Source organism: Camelus dromedarius, chromosome 26, assembly GCF_036321535.1.
Source record: "Camelus dromedarius isolate mCamDro1 chromosome 26, mCamDro1.pat, whole genome shotgun sequence".
In the NCBI taxonomy this organism is placed as follows: Eukaryota; Metazoa; Chordata; class Mammalia; order Artiodactyla; family Camelidae; genus Camelus; species Camelus dromedarius.
Genome location: NC_087461.1, coordinates 19,077,106 through 19,099,341, shown reverse-complemented (window position 1 = coordinate 19,099,341; position 22,236 = coordinate 19,077,106). Strand labels below are relative to the sequence as shown.

General features: G+C 52.5%; 1 long non-coding RNA gene across 2 annotated transcripts; it reads left to right on the top strand.

Annotated features, from left to right (window-relative positions):
• Positions 1–420: 420 nt before the first annotated feature.
• Positions 421–4,123, top strand: LOC135319406 (uncharacterized). Of its 2 annotated transcripts, none has more exons than XR_010377957.1 (3): positions 421–555; positions 1,342–1,828; positions 3,098–4,123. It is a non-coding gene; the product is annotated as an uncharacterized LOC135319406 (long non-coding RNA). The 2 variants fall into 2 exon arrangements; XR_010377956.1 differs by having other exon boundaries at positions 1,295–1,828.
• The last annotated feature ends 18,113 nt before the right edge of the window (positions 4,124–22,236 follow it).

The following is a 22,236-nucleotide window of genomic DNA, read 5'->3' as shown; positions in this document are numbered from 1 at the left end:
GCAGAGCCATCTCAGCTCTGAGGTGAAAAATGAAAAAATCCTGTTGGCAGGTGACTGTGACTGAATTCACATGACTTCTGAGGAGGAGGGGGTCTGTGAGGTCCAGTGGCAACCACCTGGGACAGGAACGTGGAGCCATTTAGGTGAGCGGTCCTCCTCTCTCCCCGCTGAGATGGGACACCTCCGACTTCGGGGACTGTCCTCAGCATCTCCTCGGGGACTGGGCTCAGCGCACCACCGGGGGCCTTGAAGCAGGGGCCAGGCGGCCCATCTGCTCCATCAAATGTTTGTTTTTTTTTTTTCTGGAAGTTTCCCGGTCACGTTCTCATGTAAACAATATCTTCGGAGAGCCGGCAACCCCCCTGGGGAACCGGGCTGAGCGGTGATGGATGGGCCCGCGGGCGGGGCCCACATCAGTCACACCTCCCGCCCGGCCCGGCCCCAGCCCCGGCCGTAAGCGCAGCCTGACTTGGACCATTTGTCTCCAAGTACCAGGGGATTTTCAGACAGCTGTGGAGCCAACCGTTTCAAAAGGGAACATAGTTCTGGTCTGCGGTAAGAACAACACACTCCGCCTGTGCTGCAGGATCCCGGCCGGGGGCCCGAGCGCCGGGCGTGGCGGCTGCTCCCTCCTCGCGCCCCCCCATCCCCCCCGCACCTCTTCCCGCATACCCTCCCGCAAACTGGAGCCGCCGTGAGCCTCAGCCCCGGGGCACACTCGGTGGAGGACGTGTACCCCGCTTCTCTTGGCCCTGCGACCTCGTTTCTGCCCAACTCCCGGCGGGCGGGGCTTGGAGCCAAAACCTGGGCGGGGAAGGCGGTTTCTCTCCGCAGATGCAAAATCGCTTTCCCTTCTTCCTCCGCCCTCTCTCCGTCCCTGACCCCCCTCCTCCCTCCCGCTCATTACATGCTTTCTCTATGCTCCCCTTCTGGCCCCGGGGAGGCCTTGCTCTGAGGACGGATGAACTCAGGTTGGAGTAGGGACCACAGCCCTTGTTGGGATGGAAAAAGCAAGTCCAGGAAGTCGACAGAGTCGGCTGTCCCTTCGGGGAGGCTGCTTTCCCTTGATTGGCACCTTTTAATACCTCTGAAGCGTTTGCCATTTTCTACCTGTTTTCTTCTTGGGTTGTTATTATTATTAATTGAAATATAGTTGATTTACATTGTGTTAATTTCTGGTGTACAGCATAGTGAGTCATATATATATATATACACATACATACATACGTATATATACACACACACACACACATATATATACATACATATATATGTAATCCTTTGGTCTGTTCAGGGCTTTCTACCAGGTGACTGGATCCTTCTGCCCCCTCCCCCCGGCAGGCCCCGCCCACTGGGAACAATACCTCCAACCGTGATGCTAGCTGGGCAGCATTTTGCAGCCCACCACGGCTGCCCTTATTCCGGGGTTTGGCCCTGAGGAAGTGGCAGGAGCAGCAGGAGCGATCAAGGCCCTTTCTGTCCGGCGGGGCCTCGTCGGCTTCCAGCCCCGGGAGGATGTCTCTGTTGCTGGTGCCGCAGGTCTGAACGGGCCAGCAGGGAGTCTGAAGACAGAAACTGCAATCTGCTGGTTGTGACACTACGGGATGCTGCTGAGGATGTCGCCAGAATTGTCACCTCACACCTGTCAGAATGGCCATCGTCAAGAAGAACACAAATAACAAAAGCTGGCGAGGCTGTGGAGAAAAGGGAACCCTCCTACACTGTTGGTGGGAATGCAAATTGGTGCGGCCACTGTGGGAAACAGTGTGGAGATTCCTCAAAAAACTAAACACAGAACTACCAGAGGACCCAGCAATTCCACTCCTGGGTAAATATCCAAAAAACACAAAAACACTAATTTGAAAAGATACATGCAACCAATATTCATAGCAGCACTATTTACAGTTGCCAAGACATGGAAGCAACCTAAGTGTCCATCAACAGAGGAGTGGATAAAGAAGATGTAAACACAGACACACACACACACACACACACACACACACACACAGGAATATTACTCAGCCGTAAAAAAGAATGAACTTTTGCCATTTGCAGCAACACGGATGGACTGGGAGGGCATTATGCTAAGTGAAATGAGTCAGACACAGAAAGACAAGTACTGTATGATATCACTGATATATGGAATCTAAAAAAAATACAGCAGACTAGTGAATAAAACAAAAAGGTAGTAGACTCACTTAGTAGCTGAACAAGTTACTTCCCTTATTCGAGCCTCAGTTGTGTTGTTTTGGTTTTTTTCATCCATAAAAGAGGGCTTTTAAAAAGCCTCAGAGGATGACTATGTGGATTAAAGGAAATCATTCATATAAAGCACAGAGCAGCAATAAGTGCAATAAATATTAGCTATTATTATTCATTCATTTAACAAACATCTGTGATATACCGTATGGTCAATGCTGGACATACACAGTCATTTCTGCAGGAAAATCACTCTCTTTATTTAAACACACACTCACACAGTAATTCAGAGGCAGAGCAGGACTGAGGCTCCACCCAGGGACTGGCACACTGCTTCCTCATCCTCTTGAAGACTTCAGGGGGCTGCTTGCACAATTTCTCCTCTCTTCACTCCAATTTATGGCCTCTCCCTCCTTTTGCCTCTGAGCTCCACCTTCTCTGGTTTGGGGTTCCCTTTAAGTCTCCTGCCCCTGGCCACATGTCAGGCTGGGCCCTTCCCAGGACCAAACCCCACCATCCACTGCTTTTCTCTGTCTCCACCTTTGTGCAAATCAGCCTAAAAAAGATGGGTCTCAGTATGATGCTTGTCCCTTTTTCCCTCACGCGGGTGCGATGACTTCCGGTTCCCCTCTCTGCTTCTGCTGCTCTCACAGGCGCTAAACGCCCTCCATCCAGTGGTGGCGGGAGTGGCTCACCTGTGGCTGCTTTGCCCCCATCTTCCGTGGAGCGTGTGCAGGGCCCAGTCATCAGATGACCAGATAACTGGAGCAGCCCCCCTTGGAGCAGGGCCCCGGGGGGGTCTCTTTCTGAGTGACTCCCTGGGGTGCTCTGTGCCTCCTGCAGACCCTCTTCACCTTGACAGTGTTTCTGTAAGCGCCGTTCCTCTCTGCCCCACCAGGTCCCTCTGTGGACTTTACTCCTAGACCGGCCTTAGCCACAGTTTCACCCTGACCCAAGAAGAGCTGTTTTCCCTGAAGAACCCAATAGATGGACTCACTTGAAACTGCAGCTGGAGGGAGCTGAGTTGGCCAGCGGAAAGAACCTTCTTCCTTGAGGCTTGGAGAAACAGGATCTTTTTAAGAGACCTCCAGGGAAAGGGGAGAAGGTGGATCTCTTTCGAGACCTGTCAGAGACTTGAATGTCCTCCCCCGACCCCTCCCCAGTCTAAGGAGAGTTCTTAGAGCTGGAAGAGACCCAGCAGTCATCCAGGTTGACTGACAACTTGAGGATAGCTTCTCTGAGCACGAATCCTCCTTAATGGTTCATTATTCATTCCCTCACTCATTTCACAGTAGCTGCGACTCATGGCATCATGTTACCAGATCTTCGCTGTCCCAGGCACCATGTGGGTATAGGTGACAACAGCAAGGTAGGGTCCCACTATCCAGGAGGAAAGAGAAGAAAGTTGTATACACACGGTCTCCAGACTGTCAAGTTAATAAAAGCAATAAACGTCCTTGGTGGTTTGGGGGAATATTCTGCAAGAAAGTCTGCGTGCGAGCGGACATGATATCTTCCGACAGCGGCAATGAAATGAAGCAGCACGATCCCAGCAATAAAGGACCCTGTCACGTGTGCGTCCTGGTGCGCGTGCCCTGCGCCGCAGAGGACCTGAGACCGCGGGTTAGACTCGGCAAGTAACGCAGGGTCCCCGAGAATTTCAGGCCGTCATGACCCTTGGACCCTCTGCACAGCAAGACGTGCAGAGCCTCCCTGCCCCACTTGGCATTCAAGTCTCCCCCAACATGGCCCCAACTTAATCTTCTCCTGAGAGGCTGCATTAGACCCTCGGAGGACCTGCGCGCTGGCATGCTTGTGGTGTCCGCCTCCACCCTCCACAGATGTTGAGTATTTAACATTGTCCAACTCTCTTCTGACGTTTCCCATAATGTCTTTTGATGCTGTTTTAAAAATATCAAATAATAAATTCTTAAACAAAAATGTTTGGTGTCCTTGCTGTGTTGATGGTCCGGAAATGTGCTCAGTTGGAGAGCAGGTAGCCAAGTGTTTTCCACTGTGTCCCCACCAGAACCCTCCATTCAGTCCAGTCTCATCCCAACCCCAGGCTCAGGACTTTGCAGGCTCTTGGACTTCCTCCCTACCAAGCATCTCTCTCTCTCTTTCTTCTCTGGATCCACAATTCTTACTCTTCATCCAAGGCTCCAGCTCCACTCCCAGGCCAGCAGCACCACCAGCCCAGCCCCCAGCCGAGGAAATCTGCATTTGTTATTCCCACACTGGGACAGCCTTCCTGCCTCAGATTTCCCGTGGAAAGTGTTGTCTGCATCAGTTCATAACATACCACTTTGTGACATGTCTCACACACTTGCTTCGTGCTTATAATTAATTTTTCAAGTGCTCCTGTGATGTTTTCGTAATGAGCCTATGAGACTGAGGGCGGGACTGAGGTCTTCATTTCTGTCTGACACTGCTAGGAAGAGACACAGCACTCACATCTCAAAGATGCTCATTCCTTGGGTCGGCACTTCCCAACGTGAGGAAGAAAGAGACTCACGTTGACAGCAGGAATTCTCTGAAACACTGAAAAGTAAATTTCATTTGGGAAATGTTGCACTAAAAGTTGGTGATCACTTGGTGCCAATGGGCCGGTCAACTGAAACACACCATCAAACACTGATTAACAGGAAAGTAAAAATACAAACTTAAATGTCACTAAAATGCTTAGATCCTCAATAATATATCCCCACCCTCCTCTTCTACCCGATCCCTGCTCCCCCACTATCCCCTCCCACTATAATCCACGTTCAAGAGTATTATCAAAATAGCAAAATAACTCACCCATTACCACCTTAATTTCAACATTTCGCTAGATGAGTCAGCTCTCGCTCTGACAGTGCCCCAGGAGAGCTCTGGGCACAGGCCAGCTGCATTTTTATGGGGTGAAAGGTGGGTCAGAAAAGTCTACCTCTGGGTCCTTAGTACCTTTCGATTCTGGCACGACTTCTGCAGGTCAAGCGTCTCTGTGTTAGAGCAAGAAGAACCAGGAGGAAAACCATCAAGAGAAGTGCAAGTTTCCAGGCAAGGTGGTGGCTGCCATCAGATGCTGCAGTCAGCCTCGTGGAGGCCGGCAAGGAGACCCAGTCTGCTGTGCTCTCGGGGAAAGAGGGGAGGGGAGAGGGAGCCCGACCGCACAGTCCATGGGGTAGGAAAGGGGAGGGGAGGAAATGAAGGTGGCTGGCGGGGGCAGAAGCTTGAGGAGGGACAGAGATGAAAAAGCCTTTGTTTGTTTAGTTTTTGGCTAGGGAGATGGGCATATTTGTAACTGAAATGACTGAAGAATCAAGTGAAGTAGGGCAGGTAATAAAACCAAGATGGCCAGGGTGGGGATTGAACTGAGGAGGAATTGGCCAGAGCCAGGAGGGAAACTTACTTTTCCCTCTGAGAAGCAAGCAAATATTGATGTTCTAACACGTTACATAAGATGCCTTTGACTGTAAGTGAAACCAATTTAAATTATTGAATATAATGTTAAAAAAAAAAAAAAAGAAGCATGGTTGGGCCTCAGGATCTTCCATAATGTTCCAGAATGTTCCAGACTCTCTCTACATTGCTCTCGGGTCCTCTCCACATCTGCCTTATTCTTCCCTCGGTCCCTGCTGGTCCCTGGCTCCTTCAGTCTACAGCTGTAGCTACAAGAGAGAAATTGGGCTGACCCTCTTGGCCCCAAAGCCAAAGTTCTATGGAAGGTTTCTCACTGGTCCGTCTTGAGTCTATTGGAGCCCAACCAGGGTCAACAGATTGTGGCGAGGCTGTGGGAGGCCGTAGGTAAGCACAGGCCCCTGTGTGGACCATGCAGATGGAGAGGGAGGAGGGCAGTCTTCACTGAAGAGGGGTCTCCGTGGATCCATGCAGTTCAGAGGTGGAGGGGTGTTCAGAAAGTCTGACAGTTTCATATCTCAAGTTTGTTTTGTTTTTGTCTTTTGTTCTCAGGGAAGTTAGAGCCTCTGCCAAGAATTAGGGGGCAAATGGAGATTCAGGCTACAGAAGGTTTGGAACTCGACCATGTGAAATGCACAAGCCAACAAAACAACAGTGCAGAGTTGAGCAGCAGTCGAGGGTAGAAAGCGTAACTGTGCGATGAGGTCAACCCAGATTTATTCACTTAACGAACATTATTGATGACAATCTGATCTCCCAGCAACAGGACGCAGCACCAATAAACAAATCGGTGGGAACAGCCAAAACCAAACCCAGATGGCTGGTCTGATCCAGTGCTGGAGAGTGGAAATATGGGTGCTTCAGGTGCATGGGGCAAAGCAGCAGAGGGGGAAGGGCTGAGGCAGGTGGAACCCGGTGCACAGAAGAGGGGACACAGGGAAGTCATCACGGAGGACCCGACACCATCCTGTCTCAGGGGTGCCTCTGGTCATGGCCCTTCCCCTGGAGATGACCCCTGGGTTAGGCGAACACCTTCTGGCTTGCTCAGGGGAGCTCCGTGTAAGTACCAGTAGCACCTCTTTTCATCACTGGGAGGTCCCGACGCGGATGCTGGCTCCCTTGGGCAGCCCATCCTCGGCAGGGCTGAAGCAGCTGGGGAAAACGGCCCCTCGGGGATGCCGCTTCTTTGTGTACGGCCCCCAGGCCTGGTGATCTGGAAAGAGTAAACCCTGGCTCTCAGTCTGCCTCCTCCTCTCCACCCCACCCAGGGAAATACAGAAGTTTCTAGTGCCTGCAGTTATGAGGTCTAAAGAGAATGGATCAGAGAAGGAAACACAGCTACCCTGGCCTGGCCTGAGGCTCCTAGGAGGGAGAGGCCACATCAGCAGAGGCTGGAGGAAACGGCTCCATTCCTTGTGGGCAGCAGGCTTGGAAATATTGCTGGTACCCCAACTGGACGCCCCAAGGCCATCTGATACACCCGGGGCGCCTCCCTGCAGGAAGTCCCAGGAACCACATACAGTTTCTGACCACCCACTTCAACGTTTCTTGGCATGAAAAACACAAGGGCCTTGCAAAAAAAATTATCCTTGTTTCAGCCACAGTGGAGACCAGTAACGTCTGGCCCAAAGTAGACTCTCAATATGTACTCACGTGACTGAATGGACGTCCTCTCCAGAACAGACTGGAGCTGTCCTGTCTCAGAGCCGCCTCCGTTGGTGGACTTGGGCTTGGTTTGCAGACCCAAGCGTACAGCAGTACGTCACTGGAGATGGGGCAAGTGAGGGTGGGGGGAGGGGGAGGCTGGCAGGAGTGGCGGTGGGCAGGGCTTTTCCCGACCCCAGCTGGTGATCAGCTTATCCCCTTGAGCAGAAGGATTAATACCCAGGGTAATTTTATCCCTGTTAGAATGAAACTACAGATGTGGGCTTATTGGGCGAAACAGCTAATCCTTTCTACATTTGGCTCACTCGTGAAATACGATGCCCGGGGTCATCAAAAGCACTATTTGCACATGGGCTTGCAGCTGGGTGCCGCCCTGCTCCTCTGGGCTGCGTGGGCAGCTGTCCGATCCTAGCTGTGCTCTTGCCTCTTGGGTGAACCGACTTCTCATCGGCCTGGTGTTGGAGGGGAAGGGAAGAGGCCTGTGTGTGTGGCCCAGGGGGCAGTGAGGGTGTAGCTGAAGGAAAATGTCAGGTATAGGAGTGGGTGCGCAGAGGCCAGAGGTGGGGGAAAAACTCTTGGAAAAATCTAAAGTTCCTTGCGACCACAAGTTCCTGAGGCTTGAGGGATGGGGAGGCAGCAGAAGGAGGATAGAAGGCGGAGGAAAGGGGGCGCCCCAGATGGGGGTCATTGGGCACCCAGGAGTTTACAGCCTGGTAATGGTTGGAGGCTCCAAAGCCAGGAGACAATTAATCAAAGAGCTGCTGCTGCCGGAGCAGAGATGAAAGGGTTTCCAGGCCAGTCGGTGATATGCTTGGAGCTTTCCCCAGGGCAGCCACCTGGGGCGGGTAACAGGAGCCGCGGTTCCTCGGTTCGTCCGAGCGCTAGGGTCTGCGAGTCGGAGTCCGGGGCTGCGGGGCGCTGGAGGCACCCGGGAGCCCGGGGCAATTGGGAAGTGGGAGGGGCCTGGGCGGCGGGGCGGGGCCCCAGTGGGCGGGCGCACGTGGCCGCCCCTCCCTCCCCACCTCCCCCGGCTCCGTGCACCGCCTCCCGCCGGGCGTGGCCGCGCCGTCCCCAGGCCGGGCCTCCCGCGAGACACCCCCCCGACTCCGCCCCTGACCCGAGCCCTTCCCAGCGGCGCGGCCCCGCGCGCAGGGAGCTCCGCCTCCCCACCCCAGCGCCGTTGCGGGGTCGGCAGCGCGGGGCCGGCAGTGCGCTGCCACCTCCTCCCGCCCTCGCCCCTCCCGACTCCTCAGTCCCGGCTGCAGGGGCCGGAGAGGTTAAGGCCTCGTTCCTGTGTACTGCGTTCCAGAAACTCGCCGATGCCCCGGACTTCTTGGAAGACATTGAGAGGAAAGCAGAGCGTTCGACATGCCCCGCCAAACGCTCCAAAACCAGAGATGACACTTGCCTCTGGACCTGGTGGGGGGAGGAAAGGGCAGAGTGGCCAGGGGGCTTGTAATAAAACCCTCCTCCCCTCCCCTCTTACCTGGGTCCTTCATTAATGCCCCCCTCCCCCCAAGCCTCAAGAATTTGGAGCCTGCAACCCTCTCCCACCGCGCTGGGCGGGGCGGGGCCGTCTGCGCGCAGAAGGATTCGGCCTCCGGGGCGGGTGCCCGGGGTGGGAGGCTCGCATCGCCATGGCAACAAGTTCTTGCCGAGGGAATAACCAGCTCCCCAAAGTGCAGAAAATTGGAAAGGGACCTGCTGAGGGCCAGCTGGGGAGCCAGGCAGGCGGGGGAGAGGGTGGCCTGCAGGGAGGGGGGCGCGACCCAGCCTGACAGGCGACCCCAAGCCTGGATGTAAGGCTGCGCGCGTTTTTCTGAGTCAGATGGGGCCACACGCAGGACACGTGACCCGCCGGACTCTCCCCTGGCTGCCAGTTTGCAGATGGATCTGCTGACTCGCTTAGAACAACCACAGCCCAGCGTTGGCCCGGGCTGAGAGGGACGGTTCCCTTCTGTGGGTCTGTTCCAGTCCCCTAGGTGGTGAGTCCAGTAGCTCCTGTTGGGAGGACAGGCGTGTTAGCTGTGGAATCGAGTTCTACGTGGCTGAGGTCATTGACTTCTTTTTACACTTCTTTTTTTCAGTTTTAAAGGTATATTAATCATTTAAAAAGTATATATATATTTCCAATTCAGAGGAGTAAAGAAAGAAATGAACATGGTCCACAGTCCCCATCTTTCCACCCAAAGATAACTAACCAATGTTAACATTTTAACAGCCTTCCAGATTCTGCACACATGCTCACCTGTGGGTGGAGTATTTACAAAAGTAGATTACAGGGCGCCTGATGTTTTGTTGCCTGCACTCTCACTTAATTTACCACAAACATGGAAAGATACAGGGGGAAGAAAATCTGTATTATTATTTCTAATGGCAACATAGGATTACGGTAATTTACTAGCCAGTTTGCTACTGCTGGAAATTTAAGTTGCTTCCCAATTTTTACTCTTCTACATGGTGATGAACATTTCTACAGTTTTGCACCCAGTTAGTTTTCTTAAGGTAGACTTCCAGAAGTAGAATTACTGGGTCAAAGGATGTGGGCATTTAAAATACTGATGCACTTTTCTGAATTCTGGGTCTGTGGGTTGTTGTTGTTGTTGTTGTTTTTTGAGTGGACTTCATTTTCTCTCCCATCAGTATTTGGAATAGCAGGAAAAATTCTTTTTAGAGTTTGTATTCGACCACAGGGATATGGCGAGAACCCCTGCAGACTCAACTACAAATGAATTATTTCTCCTTCCCCTGAACCCAAGCCAAAGGGTGAGGTTAATCCAGGGCAAAGTTACAGAATGGGTTAAGATTTCATCAGCCCTCCACCTTCCCTCTCTGTTCCCTGAAGCATTGCTTGGTGCTAACCCCCGCTTGCCCAAGGCTTCCAAGGTATTTGATTCTCCAAGACATATCAAAGAGGTCTTCTCGTGATTTACTCAGCGTTAGAGACACAATCTGTTAGTTATCCTTCCAAGCCTGTTTACATTTTAAGACCAGCACCAAGGAGGAGAGCAGTTCTTCACCGAAGGAGCTGATGATAATGTTGGCATTTCAGGTGTGGTGGCAGCTGAAGGCTCTTCTGGCGGAGCACCAGCCCGGGGTGGTCCAGCACTGGAATTCTGCTGAGAAGGCTGGTGGGTGAGAATGCTGAGAAGAGGGTTGAGCAGGCGAAGAGAGTGAAGAAGGGTCTTCGCTGGCTCTGGGTGAGACGAGGCACTTGAATGAGGAGCTCGTGGCCTCCCCGTCTCCACCTTCCGTCCTTCCAGTTTGTCAGCCCTCCTTCCTCTCTGGCTACTTCTTCTCAGGCTCCAGTAGGAGTCTCCTTCCTTCTGCCTGTCCCGTCAGTGCTGCTGCTCCCTAGAGTTCCATCCTGTCCCCCTTTTCTTCTCCAGCTGCATGCACACTGGGCGGTCAGCACCCCCCCACCCCCCCATGGCTGCCACCACACGCAGGTCCTCACAGATGCTGGCCCAGCTCGCTGGGAGCTCAGGAGCCGCCTGTCCCGAAGTTGACAGAATTCAGGGCAGTGGGAGGCGTCTCTGGGCAGGCATGTCCTCCCTCCTGTGTGTGTTCTCTGGTCATCACACGTGAAAGCTAGTGTTCCCAGTTCAGTCATGAGCTGTGTGAGGACAAGGGTCTTGGCTTTTACGTCTGTGATTTGCCTTGTGCAGGGACCATCAGATGCTGGTTGAATTGCCCTCTGTAGGCATACCCCCCCGACCCCAGCTCCATTGTAGGGACGTGAAGGATGGAGTCCTGCACCTTTCTATGCAGGAACCTGTTTTTACTGCCACAGCCGCCTCCACCCATCCACAGTTCCTAGGAACCCTCTGCCCACCAACTCTGGTAGACTTTCTCAGTTTCCTTCTCCTCACTCACTTTGTAGGATCCGGCACTGGTTGGTGCTTCTGCCATCTTGAAACTATCCTTCCTTGGCCTCCAGACCATCATACCCTCTCCACAGCCTGCTCCCCAATGAGCTATTTTCTTTTGCTTCCAAATGTAGTTCTCCCCTAAGGCTCCCTCCTCTGGAGCAGTGCGAGGGAGGGGAAAGAGTGCAGGCTTGGGAGCCAGACTGACTTTGGGATTCTGGGCTGTATCATTTATCAGTTGGGTGACCTCTCGGAGCCTCAGTTTTCTCAACTGTAAAATGCAGAGGAATCATGAGGTTTGAAGGTATGGTCGGTGAAGGATCGGCACGAAGTCCCGGCTAAATGCAGGGCAGTTGTGGGTGTTCACGTGCGGCTCTGCCAAGCATTGCACAAGCCCGCGTCGGCTCACCCCTCACCTCTGGGCTGGGCAGTGCCTGCAGCCTCTCTCCGTCCCTGAATTCTCTCCCACATCTGGGCCCTGACTCCACGTATCTGCTGAGCAGCCCCACTTCTGACGTCCTGCCATGACCCCTCATAATGGCCTGCCTAAGCCCACCTCGCTATTCTTCTCTGTCTGAAGCTTTTCCTGCCAGGATTCTCCCTATTCGATCATCCATGCTGCTACTTCCCAGACCCTTGGGCTGGAAAAGCTTGGGGGTGTCTTTAACCAGCCATCTCTTTCGGCTTTCACATTTGGAGGTACGGTGGTGATTAGGGGAGTGACTTCATGTGAGTTTCCGCCTTCATTGCAGCCAGGTTTTGAAGTGGGTTACTATAGAAATGAGGCCTGGAGAGGCACTAAGCTGCCTGAGGAGGGAGTGAGGAGCAGAGAAGGGCTCTGACTCAGAGCCTGGGGTCATCCTGTTTCTTGGAGATTCTCTCCACGGGATGACTGGGTGCCGGGCTGTCTCCACAGCCCCCCAACTCACAGTGCTGAGATCTCTCCGTCTTGAAAAGAAACCAAAGTGTCCTCCCTAGTGTCTTCTCCTGCCTCCCCCTTGCACTCACCTACCAGCCTGCTCTATGCTCTTCTCTTTGGTTCCTTAATTACTGCAAGCTAGCTTCCGCCTCCATGGAATGGCCCTCACCAAGGTCATTCAGTCCCCGGGACACCCTATGGCCCTCTCCTTACTGGAGCCCTGTTTAATCCCATCACAGCCCCTCTTCCCCTTAGCTTTCCTCCTGGATTTCCTTCCACCTCTCCAGCCATCCTGCCCAGTGCCCTTGGCTCAGACCATCACTCGGATGCTGGGAATCCCCAGGTTTGGGTTCTAGGCATCTTCTCTTTACAAGCCACATTTACTTCTGTGACTTCAGTTACTACCAACTTGTCCATGACTCCCCAATCCCCCTCCTGCTCAGGTTCTTCCCCACAGCAGACCTTCATATCCATGTGAACAGGGAGTTCCGATCCTGAATCCACCAGCCGGATGAGGCACCCCTGTGAGGTGTCTCCTGCCTGCTGCTGGGCTGAGCACACTTCTGGCTGGTGGCGCACAGTTAGGTTAGCCTGTAAAGTGATCGGGGCCGGACACCAACAGCTCCTGAGATGGTTTCAGTAAATAACATCTCATTCCGCCTGTTGCTCAAGTTAGAAACCTGGGGATTTTTATCTCCTTCCTTTCCTTCAATTCTCAGTCCAGTCAGTCTCTGAAATATGTATTTAATCTCCTAATCATCCCGGTCACTTTGCAGCCACTTTCCCTCTTACTGTCACTACCCAAGTCGACATCACCACCATCTCTTGTCTACATCATTCAGCAGCACTTCACTCGTTTACCATCTGCAGGACAGCCAAAGGAAGCTTTCTAAAATCACCATCTTTTCATGTCACTTCCTTTATTAACCCTTCAGTGGCTCCTGTTGCTCTTATGATCATTTTAAACTGCTTTATGTGGCTTCAGATATCCTGCATGACCTTGGTTCTAGTCTCCTTTCCTGGCTCAGCTCTCCCTACCGACAAGCTCAAAAATGTGACCCAGTGGACTTCTGTTAGTTGTGTTCAGATGTGCCATACTGTCCCTTCACTCTGGCACATACTTTTTCATCCGTCTAGAACACCTGTACTGCCTCTCCGCTCTTGTGCATCTGTAAGACTTGCCCCTGAGACACCCTCTTTACTCTTGGCCTCAAGACTCCTTAAGTCGAACCCTGAGCCCTGTGGCAGGAGGGACGGTGCTTACGTTATTTTCGGCGGTATCATCAGTGCCTGGTGTATGGATGGGGCTCAATAAATGTTTGCTGTATGAACTGATACACACGTGAAAGTGTCTGGTCTCCTTTTCGAGGTGCCGGGGCCAACAGCTGCGCCCTGCGGATAGTCAGCGCTCAGTCAGCGTTCCGAGTCTTACTGCAGAGAGTGACCTCCTGTCTGTTCTTCACACACATCGAACATCCTTGGGCGTCAGGGCCTTTGCACTTGCTGGGTGACTCATCTGATCCATGCACCTCTCAGCCTCCAGCAGGGGAACCTGGGCTTTTGGACGTGGCCACTCAGCAAGTTTCTGAGAGAAAAAGAGGACATGGTCTCCCAAGGCTTAGCCTGGGACCTGGCACTTGGTCACATCTGCCGTATTCTACTGGCCAAAGCAGGTCACAGGGCAAGCCCAGATTCAAGGGATGGGGGAAATGCTAAAGGTGTGTAGTGAAGAGACTTCAGGGTGGCCGCTCTGACTCCTGCCTCTTGGTGTCTGTGACCTTGTATAATCCTTCCTGGAGGGTGAGCAGGGGTGTGCCTCTCTCTGTAGAATGTGGTCAAGGCAATGAAACAACACTCCTGTGATTAGGTTACATTATACGAGACTCTCTCTTTTTTAATTGAAGTAGAGTTGATTTACAATGTTATGTTAGTTTCTGGTGTACAGCATAGTGATTCAGTTATACATATATCCGTGTATTCTTTTTCATTATAGGTTATTACAAGCTATTGAGTACAGTTCCCTGTGCTCTACAGTAGGTCCTTGTTGTTTATCTCTTTTATACATAGTAGCTCGTATGTGCTAACCCCAAACTCCCAATTTATCCCTCCACCCCTTCTCCCTTTGGTAGCCATAAGTTTGTTTTCTACATCTGTGAGTCTCTTTCTGTTTGGTAAATAAGTTCATTTTTGTCATTTTTTTTTAGATTCCACGTATATGTTATATCATATGGTATTTTTCTTTCTCTTTCTGACTTACTTCACTTAGTATGATAATCTCCAGATCCATCCATGTTGCTGCAAATGGCATTATTTTATTCATTTTATGGCTGAGTAGTATTCCATTGTATATGTATACAACATCGTCTTTACGCAGTCATCTGTCAATGGATACTTAGGTTGTTTCTGTGTCCTGGCTGTTGTAAATAGTGCTGCTATGAACTTTGGGGTGCAGGTGTCTTTTTGAATCACAAGACTTTCTTTTAGCAAATGAGAGCTGGACACTTTCCTTATGAGCTTAATGAAGGATGCAGCCATGTTGGAGACGCTCGCATGTCTAGGAACTGTGGGCAGCCTGTGGGACCTGGGGGTGGCTTCCAGCCAACAGCCGGCACGGAGCTGGATCCTTGGTCATACAGTCATAGGAAATGAACTCTGCCAAGAACCTGAATGAGCCTGGAACACCTTGTGAGACCCTGAGCAGAGGACTCAGTCCAGACTCCCGCACATGGAAATTCTGGGTTACACAACACAGAAAACAAATGCAGACTGTCTTCAGCTTCTACACAGTAGCTGAGAAATGGAGTGTCCTTAAAGGAGTCTGATTGTTCTGTCCAGCTTAACCCTAGACCCAGAGCCCTGAGCAGGTGGGTTGCAATGGACCATGCTAGCCTGGTGTTGGCTTTCTCATGTGAACTGACCTCCCTAAAATTCTAGTGTGGGGACACATAGAAAGACAAACTGTATTGACCGGTAGAGCCCAGCATGGCCGTTTCCTGTAGAATGGGATGCTGTGAAAGTGCAGATTGCTCCTGTTTCCTACCCACAAACACACTCCCACCCTGGTTTTCCAGTGGAATCTCTAGGGGTGATGTGACATGAAGTCTTAATTCCAGTAACCTGGAAGGCGGGAGCAGAAAAGAGGCTGGTCTCAAATTAGTGATCAAACCAAATGAAAAAAAAGATTTCAAAATAAGTTCTGTCTCAACGCTTTCAAGCAATTAAAAGAAGATGCAGTGGTTAACGAATTCTTATTAGACTTGCTTTTATGATTAGGTAAGCCTGCTTTGTAATTAGCATATTAATTGCTGATACTCAAATGAGAGCATGAAGATTTTAGTTTTTTTTTAAATAGATGAACATTATCCCAGTCTTCTTTATGTTATTAGTTGGTGTTTTGAGAGACAGATACGGTGCAAGGCTATAGTGTGGCCCCCATTTAAATGGTAACAGACGTCAAAGGGACAGGACACGAATGATGGAATTTTTGCTCTACGCTCAAACTGCAGACCTGAACCTGATTTTGCCACCCAAGTGACAGAAGAGGGAAGGGCACGATTGTGTGTATCACCTGAAGCCGTGGGAACAGCGCTCCCCCACGGCTCCGTGGGGCTGCCCTAGTGGGATGTACCATTTCATCTTTCTTCCGGTGGAAAAAAGCCCTTGAAGAGCAGCCCAAAGTGCATGCGGGATGTGGGATCCAGGGGGACCAAGTGGCATTGGTTAATCACATCCTTTCCAGAGAATTTGAAATGTCGGATGCAAAGTCCAAGTCAGGAAATGCTGGCAGATGGAACCACGAGGCTGCACGACATGCTGTGAGTCCAGGAAGCACGATCCTGGGTTCTGGACTGGGCTGGGCTCCTCTCTCTCTTTCACTGTCACCCCAGAAACCGCAGAGCTGATGGAGAGCACCCCAGAAGGCTGCTGCGGAGCAGGGGGAGCGACACTTTTCCCCCAGTGCCCCAGGCGGCCCCCTCCCTTGGAGGGGTCCCCGCCTTAACCACGGCATGGAGCAGCAAACTCAGATTTTGCTAAAACTCACCCCAGGACTGCCTTTCCTTCCAGAAACTTCACCTCAGAGGTCAAGGCACTGAACTGCTGGTGAAATGCTCAGCTCTGGCCGGAGAGGGAAGGGACAGGAGCCCCAAAAGGTGGCCGCCCCTTATCCCACCCTCAACCCCCACTGGGAGGAGCGCGGCCGCTCACACCCAGAACTTTCTTGCAGAGCCCAGCCTTGGCCCTCGGGCTTTCCTGAGGTCCCCAGGCCTCTCTGCCAGAGACATCCCGCAGCCAGAACCTAATTCAGCACCACTCAGGGCCGGGTTCCCATTCAGAAATCAGCTCCTGCCTCCCTGCCTGGGGCCCCACCACTGTGTGACCCTTCGTGGGTCTCCAAGCAGCTCTGGGCTCCTGGCTTCTCTGCTGCCTGGAGAACACGTCCTGTTCTCGTGTGGCCCTGGGTGTGGCATCACCGCAGAATCTCCGATGACCAGGAAGGCGTCTCGTTTTTCTGTTTCTCATATGAAGGAGGATTTCTTTGGCTGTGTGTGAAGACTCCAAATGACAGTAGCTTAAATAAGACCAAAGTTTCTTTCCCTCGGATGTAAAAGCTTGGATGAAGGCACTGTGAAGGCAATGTGATGGTTTCTAGTCACCACTAACCAGACTCTCCAGGCCACCTGCTCAGCTGTCCTGAGGGTGTGGTTCTGAGCCTTAGGGTTAGGTGGGCTTCGGCTGCCACGTCAGCGCCCCCAGAGCAGGGGAGGCACAACCCCTTCCTTTACAGGATCTTGTCCAGAGGCTACACACAGCCCTTCCTCCCCCTCCCTTGGCCAAAGTCACCCAGCCACAGGAAGGCAGAGAAACGTGGCCTCAAACCCAGCTGAACATCTGTGGATCTATTATTATTGCACAAGGAGGGGATGACAATCAGCCTCTTACATTTTTTTTGCATTAACCTTTTCTACTCTATTGATTTTTTTCAAATTTCAGAACACTTGCTTACAACACATCAAGCCATCCAAAGATATATAAAGAAAAACTCTATGCCCCCAAGGTACCAATATTACCAGTCTGATGTGTATTCTTCCATGTCTTTCCTGAGAGACATTCAAAAATATACACACCTTTCTGTCTCCTTACTCACTTTTTAATTTTTTTAAATGAGATATGCATTTTAGAGATAAAATATTTTTCTGCAATTTGCTTGTTTCCAATACATTAAAAAAATCTCTTTATCAGTAACTCTATGTGGTTTCATGCTCTGGATTTCATAGTTGAATGCATTGTAATTTCTTCAACCATCCCCCAGTGGAATATATAGGGGAATATGAGGATATTTCCTTTTATCATCACCATAAATAATGTTGCAAGAAACAATGTTGCACACCTAACCTTAGGTATGTCTTTCTGTACATAGGAGGCTTATCAAAGGGGCTGTACAATTAAAATTGCAGTCAGTTCCACGTGGTCACTTTCTGTAAAGACCCCTATTTTGCAGGGTTGGGGGCCCTTGGCAGCATGCCCCATCGCTGTTGGAAGGAAGAGGAGAAAGGCCAAGAAGGATGCAGAGAAGATAACACAAAGCCTAGGAACCCATTCCCCGGTCTGGTACCCAGAACGGGCTTCATTCTACCTGCTCTTGGGGAGGAAACCACAGGGCATCTTCCTTCTCCTGTCTGAGAAGCAGGTGAAGTCACAGTGCCTGCCCTGGGTGGAGCTGAATTGAAGCTTCATGGGGTAAGAACAGTCTGCGTGCCCCCGGGAGGGAAGGGGACCCTCCCAGCCCTCAGCAGACCCTCAGCCCAGATGTACAGAGCCCAGGATGCGCAGAGCAAGGGGCTCGGGGAAGAATAGGCCTTTGCTCAACTTTCACGGGACTAAGCCTTCAGCCCCATTTCACAGATTGAGGACTGAGAACTAAAGCCCTCCACTGCCAGGGAGCTTCTGCATCTCCAGGGAAAGGGAAAGGAGAGGGGCACTGGGGAGTGGACCGAGCACTCTGCTGGGCATCCTGTTTTTACGTTGGGGTGTGAACACCCCCCAGGGGGGAGGATGGGTGGAGTTTATAACTGTCGGTATGCCGGGCAGCCACACCCCATCTGGAATCACCTAGTGCTTCCGGGATTCCTGGAATCTCCACTCCCAAGGTTTCTAGCTCCTGGAAGGCTGCCCACCCCACCCCGACTTGGGGATACATGCAATTGTGTCCCGGACCTATAACATACACCGACCATTGTCCAAGCAACTTTACTTACAACCCACAAGAGAAAATGACCCACACAGTCGGAGTGAGGAGGGTGGGCTCTTTCGTCTCTAGGGATTTGTGTCTTTCAGCAAAATAACTGCTGTCATTGCCCATGGACCCGTCAAAGCTCTTCCCACTGAATAGCGCTAATTCAAGAAATGGCCTTCCTCCCTTGGCCTGTCAGTGCTCCCTAGTTATGGGGACATTCTCAGCTTTCCCCAGCCTGGGGTGGTCATGGGCCCCGCCCAGCCACGCCGGCAGAGCCGGGACCGGGTGCCAGCCCGCAGCCCCATGTCTCACCTTCTTTTCAATTGAAGTAGAGTCGATGTACAATGTTGTGCTAATTTCTGGTGTGCAGCATAGTGGTCAGTTACACACACAAACACACGTATCATGTTCTTTTCATATTCTTTCCTGTGTCTTACCTTCTTCTCTGCACGCTGCTTCGCAGGGTAGGACGCCGCGTTCCCACCGACCTCCCCCCAGTTACTCAGGGGCTTATATTTAGTGTTGCTTTTCTCACATTGTGGGAAGTGCTGACTGTGTGCTCTTCCTGCTGAAGACTGCGGCCAGATGCGTCTGGCGTGTTGGGATTGGTGTTGCCTCTAAGGAGGTCTCTGAGTTTGGGAAAGGAGAGGAAAAAGCTGGGCAGGATGGCCCTGGGTTGTTGGGGCAGGGACGAGAGCAGGGCCGACCCTGTCCTTTGCATAATGGGACCAGGAGCTCCCTGAGCGGCGGTGGCTGTGTCTTCTTACCCGGAATCTCCAGCACCTGTGTGGGGCTAGCCTAGAAAGGGCTCGGTCAGTAAGGCCGGCGAGTGCAGACAGAACCAGAGCTCCCAGGCAAGCCCCAGGCCGGGAATGACCGTGCCAGGACCCCAGGGTCTTTGGGGTAGGGGAGCCAAGGGCAGCTGCAGCCCAAGCAGGAGGGGACCCCACGGCACAGCCTTAGTGCCTGGAGCAGGCTGTTGGGGAACTTGGGGCATCGGCTGCATGTTTGTACCACTGCTTCCCGACTGGGCCACACTGGACAAGGAGGCTGCAGGTGGTTCCAGGGCAGAAGCTGTGCCCAGTGGAAGCCATGTGATTTGGGGCCGTGAGCAGGGAGCTCTCTGCCCTGGACACTGCCTGGGCTCTTGATTTCTGCAGCCCCAGTTCCGTTCCGGGGACTGAAGTCCATCAGGCGGGCCCTAGCAACAGTCACCAAGGTAAACAAAGCGGCAACCTGGATCACAGCTGGTTGCCTTTTGGGTATGGCCCTGAGGGAGGCTTGGCGGCCCCCACGGGGTGGTCTCCCGGAGGTGGATGCAAGGCAGGGAGCCGACCGAGGCCTCCTGGACCCGTGGAGATGAGCCCAGCCATTTGTTATGTGTAATTACATCGAGCTAATTTCATTCCACGGCACAGAGCCAGAAAATCAGGGTTCTCAAAAAATGCTGTCTTATCTCGTTTTGTGTAAATGTCATCATGGCGCGGCTGGAACGGGAAGAAAGAACATTTCTGAGATGTTCCTGGTCCCCCAAATGGATTGCGTTCTGTTCCTTCAGGGTTAGAGTCTGTCTGATGCCAAGGTCTCCAGGAGCCAATGTAGATGAAACACTGCGTTTATGTAATCATTCCCCGGGGCGGACAGGAAAGTGCTTTTTCTGGACAAATGTAAGACCTGAGCCAGGGAGGCTGAGAGATTGGACGGGTGAGCCCCAGGGGCGCTGGCATCTCTGCTCAGGTCCTGCCATGGCCACTGATCCTCCAGGCTTGTCCCAGAAGAAGGGAAATGAGAGCGAGAAATGGAGAAATAAACCCTGGGCAATCGAGTTCCCTTTGGAGCCACTGTCTCGGTTGGTTCTGTGAATGTGGGCCGCCCTGCGGTATGGGGCTGAGAAAAGGCAGGGAATGAAAGAATGACCACGCAGTTCTTCCCCTCCCCACAGTGGCCACGTAGGAGATTTGGCCCTATTTCTTTTCTTTTTTAAAACTGAAATATAGTCGATTTACAGATCACCATGCTGTACACTCAATTCTTTTCAAGATGAAAATATGAGATGCGGACCCAACTCATCACATGGGCTGGGGGATCCGGGCAGGTGTCCACAGACTCACCTCCCTCCTTGCCCCTGCGACTCCTGGCCTCGCCCCTCTTTGAGTCTCTCTTCTCAGCTGCCTGGCTGCTGTCTTCATGGAGGTTGGGCTATTGTAGACCCTGAAGTGTCCCCCCCAGACAGTTTGCCTGGGTCAGGCTCCCTAAAAGAACAGCCTGGCTGGAGGAACGAATGGCCGGAGCCCAGCCCTTCCCACCCGCCCCGGGCGGACGTTCTGATGGCCCCTCAGAGCCCCTGTTCTCTCTCGTCTGCCCTCTGGCTCTTCACAGTGACCATGGGACTGCTTTCCTGGGTGCTGGGAAGCCTGCAGGTTGTGCTCCGAGCACGATGGCTCCCCTGCAGTCCCCCCCCCCCCCCCCCGGGTGTTTCTGCGGGTGCTGCACTTTGCTGTGCTAGAAAGATCGATGATGGATTCGGATCTTAGGAGTGAACAAGCCAATAGGAAATACCCCAGCTTCCAGAGGAGGTGTCTGAGATACTGAGGACCATGCACGTCATTTTGTGATGTGCTGGCATTTCTCCACGTGACCACATTGGCCCCGTGATCACCACATGCATGTGTCATGGAGAAGACAGCCTGGGACCGTGGACTCCTTCCTCCTCTGTGCTGCTCACGCCCCCTTCCGCCAGGTCACCAAGCCACTGGTCCCTCCGAGTCTGGATTTCACAGAAACACACACCCACGGCTTGCGACTGGAAGGGACCTCAGGACGTACGTAATTGGTATTTCTGTCAAGCTTCTAGTTTTACATTGTTTTCATGTCTCATTTTCTTATAAAGATCAGCCCTCCACCCCCGGGGGTGGGGGGAGCACAGATGCAGACACAGAGGTCTGGAGAGGGTCTTTGACTCGCTGAAGGTCGTGCTGACTCCGCCCTCTTTGGAGTTGCAAACCCCTGGGCCTCCTCATCCTCTCCCTCCTCAGACCAGTCCCTGCCTCTGTTGTTAAATGGCTGGAGGTTTACAAGGACACCATGACCTGACCTACATGGACAGCTCCAAGAACAAAGGATTCCGACACCAAGAAGTTTGCAACCACTAGCACCGCCCCCCTCACTGTGTAGTATAAAAGGAGTCTGAATTCTGACTGGTGGAAGATGGTTCTCTAGGACATTAGTCCCCCATCTTCTCGGTCTGCTGGCTGTCCCAAGAAAGTCGTCCTTCCTTGCCCCAACACCTCATCTCCTGATTTATTGACCTGTCATGTGGCAAGCAGAATGAGTTTGGACTCAGTAACAGTGGCAGGCAGGTGAGAGTCTGACTTGTTTTTAAAGACCTGTGCAGCCAGGAGGGTCCCTTCATCCAAGGATGCAGATGAAGGACACTGGTTCGTGATGCTGCTTCTGGACCACTGGGAGCTGGCGGTCCAGCAGAGGCACAGGGACTAAGCCCAGGCTGGGCGTGTTGTGTTAAGTACCTGGGAGGGCACAGGTGGGGCAGCAGTGAGCCCAGCCTAGGGGAGGGAAGCAATTGAGGGGTGAGGGGTTTCTGCCAGGCTGGGATGGGAATGGGCAGCCAGGGTGTGACTGACGCCCTGGCTAGAGGCTTCAGATGGTGTGGAGGGGCCGGCCAGTGGCAACAGGAGCCTCAGACATGGCCTGAGAGTTTGCGCTGCATCTTGAAGACCCGCGAGCAGTTTAAGTCAGTGGTGACATCCAGGCTGATTGTGCACCGGGCTGAGCTACTGACAGGCAGGATGGTGGGGAGGGACCGGCTGCAGGTTGTGGCAGAGCGCTGAAGCACAAGCCTCACCTCTACAGTCAAAACAAACAAAAAAAGGAGACACTGTTGCTCCTCTAAGGCAAGAGGTCTTTGCCCAGAGCTGAGAGATTCATGCCGG